At 37.1% G+C, this 13,617-nt stretch overlaps 1 protein-coding gene across 3 annotated transcripts in view; it reads left to right on the top strand.

Moving 5' to 3' along the window:
* Positions 1-1,943: 1,943 nt before the first annotated feature.
* Positions 1,944-13,617, top strand: part of raph1a (Ras association (RalGDS/AF-6) and pleckstrin homology domains 1a) — an 82,212-nt gene continuing 70,538 nt past the window's right edge. For all 3 annotated transcript variants that reach the window (XM_059342684.1, XM_059342685.1, XM_059342683.1), the window contains exon 1: positions 1,944-2,257. The gene's annotated coding sequence lies outside the window, so the exon portion shown is untranslated. The remainder of the gene's footprint in view (positions 2,258-13,617) is intronic.

The following is a 13,617-nucleotide window of genomic DNA, read 5'->3' as shown; positions in this document are numbered from 1 at the left end:
TATTAATCAATTACTAACGGTTCTTCTCTCTGGAGGCTCTGTAGAGGTTCTGAATCCATTAGTGTGCTCAGTGCAGAGGATCAATAAGGTTATCCTGCAATCAATACAAAAATAACATCATAACATGAATATTTTAACATAAGATTGAGACACATGAAGATACGAAAGGTTAGGCCATGTGCAGAACAGTGTTTATTTATTTATTTGTTTATTTATTTATTTATTCATTTAATCAATTAATTAGTTAGTTACTTAGTTAGTAATATTTTACCTTAATTTAACCAGGTCAGTCAACTGAGAACCCCCAATGTTAATAACATTTGATCTATAATAATATATATTAATAATAATATAACATCAATATGTCCAATAAAAGTGATGGGTAAGCTTATTATTTAAAAAAAGAAAAAATTATTTATTTTTATGTTATATTATATTATTATTATTACATTAACTTAGTTGCTGATATGTAGATTTATTATTTTAAACTTTATTTTATTTTCTTATTTCATTTTCATTATGTTATATAATTTTTATTTTTATTTTGTATTTATTGTATTTTATTTGATGCTATTTGTATTGCATGCTTTTTATCATTGTTGTCCATAAACTTGAAAGGGTTTGATTGTTTGAAATAATACAATATTATTATTACGATAAAAATAGATTTAGAATAGCTTTAAAAAGCTTATTTGTAATATTTTGAATTCTAATTAATTTTTTAATTTATGTTATATAATTTATTTTCAATTAAAAACATTTTTGTCAAATAATTTGGCTGCTGATCCACACAGCAGTGAGGAGTTTATTGTAAAAGTATTTTTCATTCATGTAATTTTATTTTAATTTATTTTATTGCATCTAATTTTATCTAATTTAATTTTATTATATTTTATTTTATTGTCAAATAACTTGGCCGCTGTTCCATACGGCAGTGCGGAGGGTTTATTGTGAAAGTATTTTTCATTCATATAATTTTATTTTATTGCATCTAATTTTATCTAATTTTATTTTATTATATTTTACTTTATTGTCAAATAACTTGTCTGCTGTTCCATACAGCAGTGCGGAGGGTTTATTGTGAAAGTATTTTTCTTTCATGTAATTTTATTTTATTGCATCTAATTTTATCTAATTTTATTTTATTATATTTTATTTTATTGTCAAATAACTTGTCTGCTGTTCCATACAGCAGCGAGGAGTTCATTGTGAAAGTAATTTTTTACTTATGTAATTTCATTTAATATTATTTGATCTAATTTTATTGTATTTTATTTTATTGTCAAATAACTTGCCTGCTGTTCCATACAGCAGTGCGGAGGGTTTATTGTGAAAGTATTTTTCATTCATATAATTTTATTTTATTGCATCTAATTTTATCTAATTTTATTTTATTATATTTTACTTTATTGTCAAATAACTTGTCTGCTGTTCCATACAGCAGTGCGGAGGGTTTATTGTGAAAGTATTTTTCTTTCATGTAATTTTATTTTATTGCATCTAATTTTATCTAATTTTATTTTATTATATTTTATTTTATTGTCAAATAACTTGTCTGCTGTTCCATACAGCAGCGAGGAGTTCATTGTGAAAGTAATTTTTTACTTATGTAATTTCATTTAATATTATTTGATCTAATTTTATTGTATTTTATTTTATTGTCAAATAACTTGCCTGCTGTTCCATACAGCAGTGCGGAGGGTTTATTGTGAAAGTATTTTTCATTCATGTAATTTTATTTTATTGCATCTCATTTTATTTTATTATATTTTATTTTATTGTCAAATAACTTGGCCGCTGTTCCATACGGCAGCGAGGAGTTTATTGTGAAAGTAATTTTTTACTTAGGTAATTTCATTTAATGTTATTTAATCTAATTTTATTGTATTTTATTTTATTGTCAAATAACTTGTCTGCTGTTCCATACAGCAGTGCGGAGGGTTTATTGTGAAAGTATTTTTCATTTATTTCCTATTATCAAATTTTATTGTGAAAGTCTTCCCCGGAAGCCACCTGTGGTCCTGCCTCTAGCTTGACCCTGGTGCTGAGCGGTGTTGGGATTCAGTGTGGCAGCAGGAGAAATCAGGGAAATCTGGGATATCTGGGAACGGGGAGTCGGTAAAAACCGGGACTAAAACCGGCAGAAATCCGGACGAAGCTTGGGCCGCCATCCCGCGGGTCTCTCCCGGACACCTCCCTCCGTGTCCCCGCTGCTGGCTGCGTTTTTTTCTCCCACTAACCTCCCCGGATCCGCACAGTAAGTAGCCCGATTCCCCTTCACCTAAACGCATCTGTGCCCCTCCACATTCAGCCGCTCTCTCCCTGCTCGCTGCTTTTTATTCTTTATTCTAATGAGAATAAAATCTGTCCTCCAGGTGAAACGCAAACCTTTATTGTGAGGCAGACAGACAGCGGATCCTGTAATTACCATCCGCTGTATTAAAGCCAATTAATCCGTCAGTGGCTGCATGTGTATGCAGAGAAAGGAGAGGGTGGAGGAGGAGGTGGAGGGGGGTGACGGAGGAGAAAAAACAGAAAAAACGCTTCATTCACATCAGCTGCTGTGATGCATTTATGAGCTGCTGCTGCTGCTGCACACAGCGGGCTGCTCCCCGCCTGATTCTCGGTGCATGTGTGTGTTTTTCGGTGCCCGGGGCCTGCAGGCGGAGCTCCGTGAGCCGGCCTGGATGCGCAGGTCGGCCGGGCAGCAGCAGCAGCAGCAGCCGGCTGACAGCGCCTGGTGCTGCAGCTCGGAGGCCCGGCGTGCGGAGCTGACACCAGCAAGGCGTGGCATCATCTAACGTTACAGCCATGGGCGTGTTCCCCCGCAGCTGCCACACTGCTCACACACTAATATACACTTTATTTACACCTATTTGTTACATATGGAGATATTTAACCTCATGGTTTGGTGCTTTCATCAGTATTTTCTGTGATAAGCAGCCTGCTCAGGTTCTGACTGTGCCCCAAGACCCATTTACAAATCATTTAAAATTCAACATCATCAGACATGCAGGCCTGCCATCTGTCTGTCTGTCTGTCTGTCTGTGTGTGGGTCAGCCTGTCTCACCCTCCTGTCCTCCTGCTCTACACTGTCTCACTGTCTGCTGGTCCAGATAATTGATAGAAACATTGTGCTGAGCCTGCAGCACTGAACATTAATGTTTATTACACTGTAAAAAAACAAAAAACAGGCTAAAGTCTGGCAGCAAAAGTTGCCAAACACTTTAATAACGAGTTATTTTACAGATGATTTATTCTAAGTTTTACTGTAAAGAAAAGCAGTTCATTTTTGCAGTTAATGTATTTAGTTTGTAATGGCATTTGCACTTAATGCTGGGGGGAAATGTATTATTATTATTATCATCTGTATATGTATATGTAATATTATATGGTGACTTTACTGCCAGACTTTTAACCTTTATTTCTTAATAAAGAAAGAAAAAAAACAAAATGTATGTCTTGTAGACAAGAAAAAGCCTGTAAAATAAAACTGTAAATATTTCAAATATTTTGATATTTTTTACAGCGTAGATCCCTTCAGGGATTATTATTACTATTATTATTATTATTATTATTATGACTATTATTATTATTATTATATTTCAGTAAAGATCTTAAACTGTATTGAAAGTTGAGCCTGTTTGCTGTAACGTGGTGGTGAGATGCTCGGTGTGTTGGTGTGGTGAGTCACGGCTTGTTCTTCTTCTCTGGTTGGAATATTTACTATTTGTTGAAAAAAACCCATGCATTTCTGCAAAATTTGCATCGAAAAGCTGCCGTTTATGTCAGCAGTGATGATGCACGATGTTTTCGTGCATGAGGTTCATATTTGAAAGCTTGTTCCCATAAACTGTGCCTATAGATTGGGCTTCACCAGCCTGGCAGAGGGTTTATAGTGTGAGATGGAGTGCAGCCGGCCTGCTCTATAAGATGAATAAGCAAATAATTTCATCCACTAACAGCTTTGCTGCAGCGAGCCGGAGACTCGGTGAAATGCAAACCAGGAAGAGCTGCCTGCAGATTGATTGGTGGATGTGTTTGGTTGCCAGATGATGTTGGACTGAAGTTGATTGACTTTGCTGTCTGCTGAGCTGCTCCTGGTGCAGCAGCACCACCAGCCTCACACACTGCTGCTGGTTTTATATTGCTGGAGAAGCAGAGTTAAATGTCTGAATATAAAAGTCTAAAGATGCAAGATATTTAGATTTAAAGTCATGATCCTGAAGATTTAAATTAAAATAAATAATTGATACGTGTCTGTCTGTCTGTCTCAATTCAATTCAATTCAATTGGCTTTATTGGCATGATGTAACAATGTATATATTGCCAAAGCAAGCATCAGAAAAAAGATAACAAGATAAGGAAAGCAATATTTACAATAAATTGTTATAATTAAAAGAAAAGAAAAACTAATAACAATAAAAGAAAGCAATATTTACAATCATTGAATTACAATCAGCATATAATAATATATGAATAATATATAATAATATAAAAAAGAAAAGAAAAACAAAAAAGAAAAAAAACTCTCTCTCTCTATCTATGTATCTATCTATGTATCTATCTATCTATCTATCTATCTATCTATCTATCTATCTATCTATCTATCTATCTATCTATCTATCTATCTATCTATCTATCTATCTATCTATCTATCTATCTATCTATCACACTCTCAGAAGACAGTTAGTGTTTGTTTTTTATAGCCCAGCTGTGATTGGTGCACAGGAGAGAGGGGGGCGGAGCTAATGCAACACACTCGCTGAAGTGTCGTTTCTTCATTTGTTCACTGCAAACGCTGCATTTAAACTCTTTCTATAGTTAAACAAAGAATCATTGACGACTGCAGATGATGAAACTTTATAAAAACTCTGGTGCAGTTCCTGCTCGTCACCACAAGGGCCGCTAGAGAGAACAAAACCCAGATCTTCCAGAGCGTAACTTTAAACTAGTGACCATGTGGGGAATTTAAACCCATCTTAATAGATATGTTTCCACTTTAAAAGTTGTTGGCGGGAACTTTGCATTAAAAGTGTGCAGAGACCGTGTTTCTGTTTTTGGTTTGAAGCTTTGACCTCACTGTCGCTTTTATTAGTAAAATACAGAAACTACGGGGTTAAATCCCTTTAATTTGTTCCCAATATGCAACATAAAATCACTGATGTCCATCACATTGAACTGCATGATGGTTTTTAAACAAAATAAGTAACAGAGGACTCTGTAACCAGGTCCGTCTCAGCTGGACAGTGGTCGCTGAGCCACTCTGGAGACGTTCGCCTCCCTGTAACAGTAGCGTGCAGTAAAGTGGGGCAGAGCAGAGCTGCTGAGGGTTAACTGGAGTATGAAACCCCCTCCTGCCCTACTTCAGCTGCTGAGACCTGCAGGGTTCTCCTGTCCTGGTTCAGGTCTCTGCTGCTCTCATCTCCTTCATCTCTGAGTCTTCTGGAGGAGTTTCTGTGTTTCACATTGAAGACATTTCAGCGGCTGATTACCACAGATAAGACGTGAAGCAGCTGATTTCTGAAGATGCTCATTAAGTTTTGAGGGTTTTTTAATGTTGTAATTTAACAGCATGTTTTGTTTTTTTGTGGATACTTTTACTTACAAACTGTTGATGCGTCCAGCTTCCTCCCCAGTAGGGCTGGGCGATACGGCCCTAAAAGAATATCACGGTATTTTAGGCTATTTTTGCGATAGCGATATTCTTGACGATATTATCGGGATAAAATCGTATCCTATGTAAAACATATTATCTTGTCAAAACCAGCAGATATGCATTCACAAGTTCAGAAGAAATGTCGACATTTAACGTTTCTGCAAACCTCACACTTTCATATGTTTTTCTGCAACATTTTTGAATAATGGACTTGGACTTGGATATGTTCATCAGCAACGTAGAAATATGATGTTTCTAGCAGCATGTTCACCATCAGGTGGGCAGGATGGATCAAAAAACAGCCACTATCACAGTCCTGTAGTGGTTTTGTGTCCCGTTGTTGTCTTTTTTTTAACCCTGACCCTCTTATTTCTACCTTAAACCAGCTGGTTTTGGTGCTTATGTTTTTATCCCTCTGGAACCCAAACATTGATTTTATTAATGTAGATTTTTCTCCTTTTTATACAGTTTTTGAGGGCTTTTTCTTCCACTTTTTGGTGTTGTTGCCGTGACATAACACTGTTTGATACAGCACAATAAAAACAAATTACCTTGACAAATTAAAGTTGTAATTATGATTTATATCATGAGGCTTTTCTGCCAAATAAATAACTTGTTATTGAAACATTTTTATTATGCATAACTGGTATTTTACATGAGTCCTCTACAGTTCCTTCATATTTAAATATTGAACTTTGCTTTCACATCATAATGACTTTTTTATGTTTTTTACTGAAAAAAAAATCCCCCCAAATCATGATTATTACACCCTTTTTAATACAATTATTTAATATTTTTCTATCACTAAACATCTTTTGAATAAAGGAAAATATACTGCAGGTGAAATAGTTATTAGAGTTCCAGTTTTGGTGTGTAGTTCTTTCACATTCAGATGTTTTCTCTCGTGCAGAATCCGAGACATGTTTTGAGTGTTTTAAGTGTTTTTGCACAAACAGGAAATTATTTAAGACTCGAGCCAATTATCGTCAATCAAACTGTGATGCTGGAATGTCACTGACCGTTCTACTCCTCAAACAAACAAACAAAAAGTTTGTAGAATTCTCCGTCTGAAATGTGCTGAGCTGTCACAGCTGCACTCTGCTGTAATGTGCTGCAGCTGGGAGCTCATCCTCCATTTGCTTCTGCAACAACAACACAGAAATCAACTGTAGATCAGACAGGAAAACCTGCTGAGTCAGCACACACCAGCAGGGCTTCCTCCTGCAGCAACATCGTGCAGAAAAATACTTATACTTTTTACACTTTAAATATGATGAAAATATAGCAGCAGATTGTCATGAAATCAATGAGCGCATTCATGCTCCCCAGAGCAGCTATTCTCAACCTTGGGGTCGGGACCCCAATTGGGGTCGCGAGATGATTTCTGGGGGTCGCCAAATCATTTTGTAAGTCAGCTCTGTCTCCACTGTGTTAAAGTGTTCATGTGTTAATGTGTTTTAGTCTTTTTGGTCATTTAATGTCTTTTTTTTTGGTCATTTTGTGGGGGGGGTTTGGTCATTTTGTGTCTTTTTTGGTAATTTTGTGTCATTTTTTTGTCATTTTTTCCTTTTTTGGGTCATTTTGTGTCTTTTTTTGGTCATTTTGTCTTTTTTTGTCCTTTTGTGTCTTTTTGGTCATTTTGTGTCTTTTCTGGTCATTTTGTGTCTTTTTTTGTTCATTTTGTGTCTTTTTTGATCATTCTGTGGTCAATTTGTGTCTTTTTTGCTCATTTTGTTTCTTTTTTTGGGTGATCTGAACTGTGCATGTGAGATTCTGTCCAGTGAGCGGGGGTCACGGACAACATGCATGTTAAATTGGGGGTCGCGACTCAAAAAGGTTGAGAACTACTGCCCCAGAGGATGATTAGATCTATTAAGCCCCGCCCACAGAGAGAGAGAGAGAGAGGGAGGGAGATTAGTCTCTCCACAGCTGATCCAGGAGGATCTCCGGGAGGTTTGGAGCAGCTGTGGGACGGGTCCATCTGTCCCTCATGTGAGGTTCCTCTGTCGTCTTGTAAACATCAGACGGAACCGGTTACATCTGTATCAGCTGTCAGGATGTTCTCACTGGTGCTGAGAGGTCACAGCAGGTCAACATCTGATGTTGTTGTTTTCTTCTTCCTCTCTCTCTCGCTCTATCCCTCTGTGTCTCGCTCTCGCCAAGTGTATGGAAAAGTCATCCTCCTTCTCTCAGGAAATTCCTCCTGGCCCCAGGGGCGAGACAGGAGGACAGACAGAGACAGACAGACAGGGAGACAGACAGGGAGGGTGTGAAGGAGCAGCAGAGGAACAACACAGGCCTCGCTTTTTAATTCACTCCTTTTTGTTGCTAAATCAGCTGCAAAAAGGAATATTTTGACACGTTTGTCTGTAGTGCATTCAAGAAAAGCTCAGATTTTTCAGATTTCAAATCCAATCCAATCCCCTTTATTTATATAGCACAATTTTAGCAAACATAAGGTTTCCAAAGTGCTGCACAAACAATAAATCCATAACACAATACAAAGAGATGTAGTAAACAATAGAACAGAATCAACACTCTACGTGGTGTTAAAAGCCAACGAGAAGAGGTGGGTTTTAAGAAGAGATTTAAAATGAGACAGTGAGGAGGCCTGTCTGATGTGCAGCGGCACATTTGACATTTGGCCGCAAAGCAACGCAAGAAACACGACATGTGGAATGAATAGAGACACTTTAATAAACCTGCAGATGACGATCTGATACTTTTTCCTTCTCAAACTGACGCTAAACGTACAAAAATCTCCAGTGAGACAAAAACCAGAGGACGTGATGAAGACGTTTCAAATATGTACAACTTCTTGAGGAGATATCACCATGTGTATATAAGGACAACTGGTGCAGTGGTTGAGGCGGGGCTCTGTTCATTCCTATGAAAGCTGCTCAGTAAAAGTTCTCTTTCCGTGCATGAATAAAAGATGGATCTTCTGCAGCTCTTAAACGTCTGTTTAGAGTTCCACTATCTAAAGTGTGAACAAAAGGATTTAATCTTTCGGCTCTTTTAGACTTTCCAGATGAAAGTCTGACAGTGAAACGAGTCGTTTGGAGCGTTGTTGAAAAGTCTTTTGGGTCCAACGGCGTCACATGATGTCAGATCAGCATCAACGCCCAGTGCTCTTCTTGGATATTACTGAAAAAACACGTTGCGATACCTTTAATGATCTCTCAAACCTCCATCGTCTACAACGCTGCCTCTACTTGACTTGACAACATAAAGGAGAAGTCTGTAATCGGTGACGGTGACATCGTCCGCAGCCGATTGATCTGAGAGTTTAGCTGCTAATCTGTTATTCTGTGGCTCATCTCTCTTCACTGCACGCTGCTCAGAGTTTAGTTCAACATTTATGTAATCATTTCGGCTCATGGATCAAATCATTGATTGATTGATTTTATTTGACCATTCTTGATATAAAAAATATGAAACCGCAACCTGTGCCATACGTTATATAAATAGAGAAAAAATAGTCAGGGATGACACAATAAAGCCCTAAGGCTTATTTCCTTTGTGGTCCCTAATGTGGTCAGGCTTTCCTTTTTTGCCCTGATATCAATACCTGCAGTATCTGTAATAACCTGTAGTACTGTAGCACTTGTAGTAGTGTCAGTGTGCATATCTGTAGTACTGTAGTTCCTGCAATGTGTGTAGCTGTAGTCTGTCTGCTGTAGTCGTGTGTGTAGTGTAGTGTAGTGTAGTGTAGTGTGTGTAGTGTGTAGTGCAGAGTGTTCTGCTGTGTCAGCGCTGAACCTGCAGCTCTCACACATTAAACAGCATCAGGATTGAAGCTGGAGTGTGTGTGTGTGTGTGTGTGTGTGTGTGTGTGTGTGTGTGTGTTCTCTCTGCAGATAAATGTCAGGTTTCCTGGTTATCTCCAGCATGACGGTGCATATGTGCTAACATGCTAACATGCTAACCTGACTGCTACGTCCTGTGAGTCTTGTCGTATTGTCTGTTGTTACTCTGATCATGTGGTTGGTTGTGCACGTCTGTAGAAGTTAACGCCACTCCACCACAAGATCCAGAACACACCTGGTGTCAGTGTGGTCCAGTCATTAATGCTGCTTACACCAATAGATTTCCACAGACTAAAAACTGAAAGTCTTTAGTAAATCTAGGAGTTTTACTGGAGTCACGGCGCTCCCGTCATCTCCATCTTTAACCCTTAAATAGGACAAATTCTAAATTTCAAACCTAGAGAATATTGGAGGATATTACATACAGCCAGAATGTGTAAAAAAACATGCAGACCCGGGGGAGGGGGGTAATATTTAGAGAATTTTTTTTTACGAGATTAAAGTGGCAAATCTATGTGAAAAAAATGCGCAGATTTATGATATTTAAAGTGGTGAATCTGCGAGAAAAAAATTGTCCCCCCCCCCCTTCTCGTAAATCTGCGATTTTTTTCGCGCAGATTTGACACTTTAAGTTTCTTAAATCTGCAACTTTTTTTCTTGTAGATTTGCCACTTTTATCTAGTAAATTTGCAAAGTCATTGAAGAATAACTCTGTTTGTACGACTGTTTCTTGCAGATTTTTTGTCTAAATTTGTCATTTTTACATTGGAGGTCCAGGTCAATAAAGTTAATATTATTATATTATTATCATCCTGATTGGTCAGATGTCATGGTGCCTGATCTTTGCTGTTTAGCTCGAAGAAATCCATGTGGTTCTACGACCAAACAGAGAGACATGGGGACCATTTATATCCACTGAAGTTACCAAATATAGTTCTTCACCTGATAAAGGGTTAAGTGTAAGGTAGTGATCTGCTCTGTTTCCTATCAGTCTTTTCCTCGTCTTGGGTTTGATCATATCGAACGTGTTTCATTTGATCGCAAGTCGCAGTGACGTAATACAATCACCAACCACAGGAACGCCCCGATCTCTTCACAGTCTAATGATGTACAGGTAGCATTAGACCGGCTTTCAGTTACAGTTTGAGCTTTCGGGACTTCAGCACCATTGAACGTTGAGGAGTTTTTTGCAGCATGGACCTCTCAGTGATGAGCCTCAGCAGCCTGCGTCACATTAAAAGCCGTGATAAACTGACCTGGATTCAGTCGGGCTGAGATTAAATATTGGATTACATTTTAACCCGTGTGTTGTCCTAAGGGTCAAAAATTACCCGTCTTCACTAAACCCTTTAAATACAGCAGAGTGATTGAATTTTAAACCCCAAATCTATTTTGCATGAAGAAACAACCTGTCACTCATCACAAACTCTGTGAACATCGAGGTTTTCACACTGACAGAACAGGAAAACTGTGTTAAATCAGTGGAATCCACTCACACCTGTCATATTTGGTTTACTGTTTTACTGAAGTCTGGGTTTATTTTTATAATTTTTATTGCTAAAGGTACTGCATAGGTGCAAACATATTTTTTTAGCATGCAAGCTGCACGTTTTTCCGTTTTTTTGTGGTATGAAAACAGTTTTCTGGCTTCCGGGTCAAAAATGACCCCTGGGACAAAAGATTTGTAACCCCTTGGTGTTCAGCTTTCATGGAAATATGAACACATGTTTGACTTTTATTCATGTTGGGGTCATTCTAGGATAAGTCATTGAATTTCAAGTTGAGAAATGCTCACTAAGGGGGTTTCCTCTGCTGTTAAACACAGTGGAGGCTCATTTTTGATCCCTATGACAACACAAGGGTTAAAGGACCGCTTGAATAGAAGCTGAACTTAATCCCAGGTGCTTGTTTATATATATATATATATATATATATAGAGAGAGAGAGAGAGAGAGACTGTAAACCGAGGACTTAAATAAAACATGATGTCAAATAAAATAAATCATTGAGAAGCCGCTGAAAGATTAAGTTTTAGGTTTAATCAACGTTTAAATACATTTATGGACATTTTAAGGTCACACAGTTTTATTTCAAACACACATCCTGCCTGTGTGTACACACACACACACACACACACACAGCTGGGATCTCAGTCAGTTGAGTGTGTGTGTGTGTGTGTGTGTGTGTGTGTGTGTGTAGGTACTTCCTACATAGTGAGGACCGGAACACATCCTTAACCAACACAGTGAGGACGTGTGGGAAGCGAGGACATTACAGCTGGTCCTGTTTGAGGGTTAATACTTTGTTTTAAAGTAGTGTGTGTGTGTGTTAAGAGCTGCATCTGTATCTTGTATCCTGCTTTATATCATATTAATGCTGGTGTGTGTGGGTGCGTGTGTGTGTGTGTATTTGCATGCGCTGATAACAATAAATGTTTTTCTGCTGTTTGTTGTTGAAACAGTCGACTGGCAGCTGAATGCAATGACTCAGCCTCTGTGTGTGTGTGTGTGTGTGTGTGTGTGTGTGTGTGTGTGTGTGTGTGTGTGTGTGTTAATGGAGTATCCAGATGAGGTAACCCTGCTTGTGTTTCCTCAGTTAACTGCTCTATAAACTGAACACAGTCAGCTCACAGTTCACCAAACACTTTATTTAAATAAAAGTATTTCTTAAAAGATCTCACTGGTTCTGTGAGACCCGAACAACCTCTGAGGTCTGTGTGCAGGAGTCCCAGTAACGTGGTCCTTTCATTTCACTGCAACATATAAAATCTCTATAAATCTATAAGCCCTGCAGCTCTAACACAGTTAGAATGACAGAAATCAGAAAAAAAGTTCAATTTCTCTGATAAATTGTTCTTTAAAAATGTGAATAAAATGGAATTTATATATAAACACCTTTCCAAGTGCCCACAAGTATCACAAATGTGACCAGAAAAAATGTAAAATGACTGAAAAAAGACACAAATCGACCAAAAAACCTACAAAATTACCAAATAAAGATGTAAAATGACCCGAAACAAAAGACATAAAATCACCCAAAAAGACACAAAATGGATGAAAAAAAGATACAAATTCACCAAAAAAGACAAAAAATTGACAAAAATACACAAAATTACCAAATAAAGATGTAAAATGACCAAAAAAGACACAAATTGACGAAAAAAGATACAAATGACGTAGATGGTGATAGCTGTGATTAATTTAGTAATTTTTGGTGATGTTTGTTTCTATTTGTTAAGACTTGTCGAACCTGCTGGTGGTTTTGAGGTTCAGAGGTTTAAAAATGACAAACCTGACCAAATATTTTGATATTTGATGCTCCACACACTGGACATAACTTTGTAAGGATGTTATTTAATTATCTTCAGAACTCAAACATGTCTTTGTGCAGAATAACACAGTTAGAATGACAGAAATCAGAAAAAAAGTTCAATTTCTCTGATAAATTGTTCTTTAAAAATGTGAATAAAATGGAATTAATATATAAAAACCCTTTCCAAGTGCCCACAAGTATCACAAATGTGACCAGAAAAAATGTAAAATGACTGAAAAAAGACACAAATTGACCAAAAAACCCACAAAATTCCCAAATAAAGATGTAAAATGACCAAAAAACCCACAAAATTCCCAAATAAAGATGTAAAATGACCCGAAACAAAAGACATAAAATCACCAAAAAAGACACAAAATTGCAAAAAAAAAGGAAAACGACCAAAAAAAGACACAAATTGACGAAAAAAAGATACAAATTCACCAAAAAAGACACAAATTGACAAAAAAAACCACAAAATTACCAAATAAAGATGTAAAATGACCAAAAACCCCACAAAATTACCAAATAAAGATGACCCGAAACGAAAGACATAAAACCACCATAAAAGGCATAAATAGACAAAAAAAAAGATACAAATTCACCAAAAAAGACACAAATTGACAAAAAAAACCCCACAAAATTACCAAACAAAGATGTAAAATTACCAAAAAAGACACAAATTGACAAAAAAAAGATACAAATGATGTAGATGGTGATAGCTGTGATTAATTTAGTTTGTTGATGTTTGTTTCTATTTGTTAAGACTTGTCAAACCTGCTGGTGGTTTTGAGGTTCAGAGGGTTAAAAAATGACAAATCTGACCAAATATTTTGATAT

Source organism: Centropristis striata, chromosome 10 (assembly GCF_030273125.1).
Source record: "Centropristis striata isolate RG_2023a ecotype Rhode Island chromosome 10, C.striata_1.0, whole genome shotgun sequence".
NCBI lineage: Eukaryota > Metazoa > Chordata > Actinopteri > Perciformes > Serranidae > Centropristis > Centropristis striata.
The sequence above is the reverse complement of the archived record's forward strand: the minus strand, read 5'-3'. Positions and strand labels throughout refer to the sequence as shown.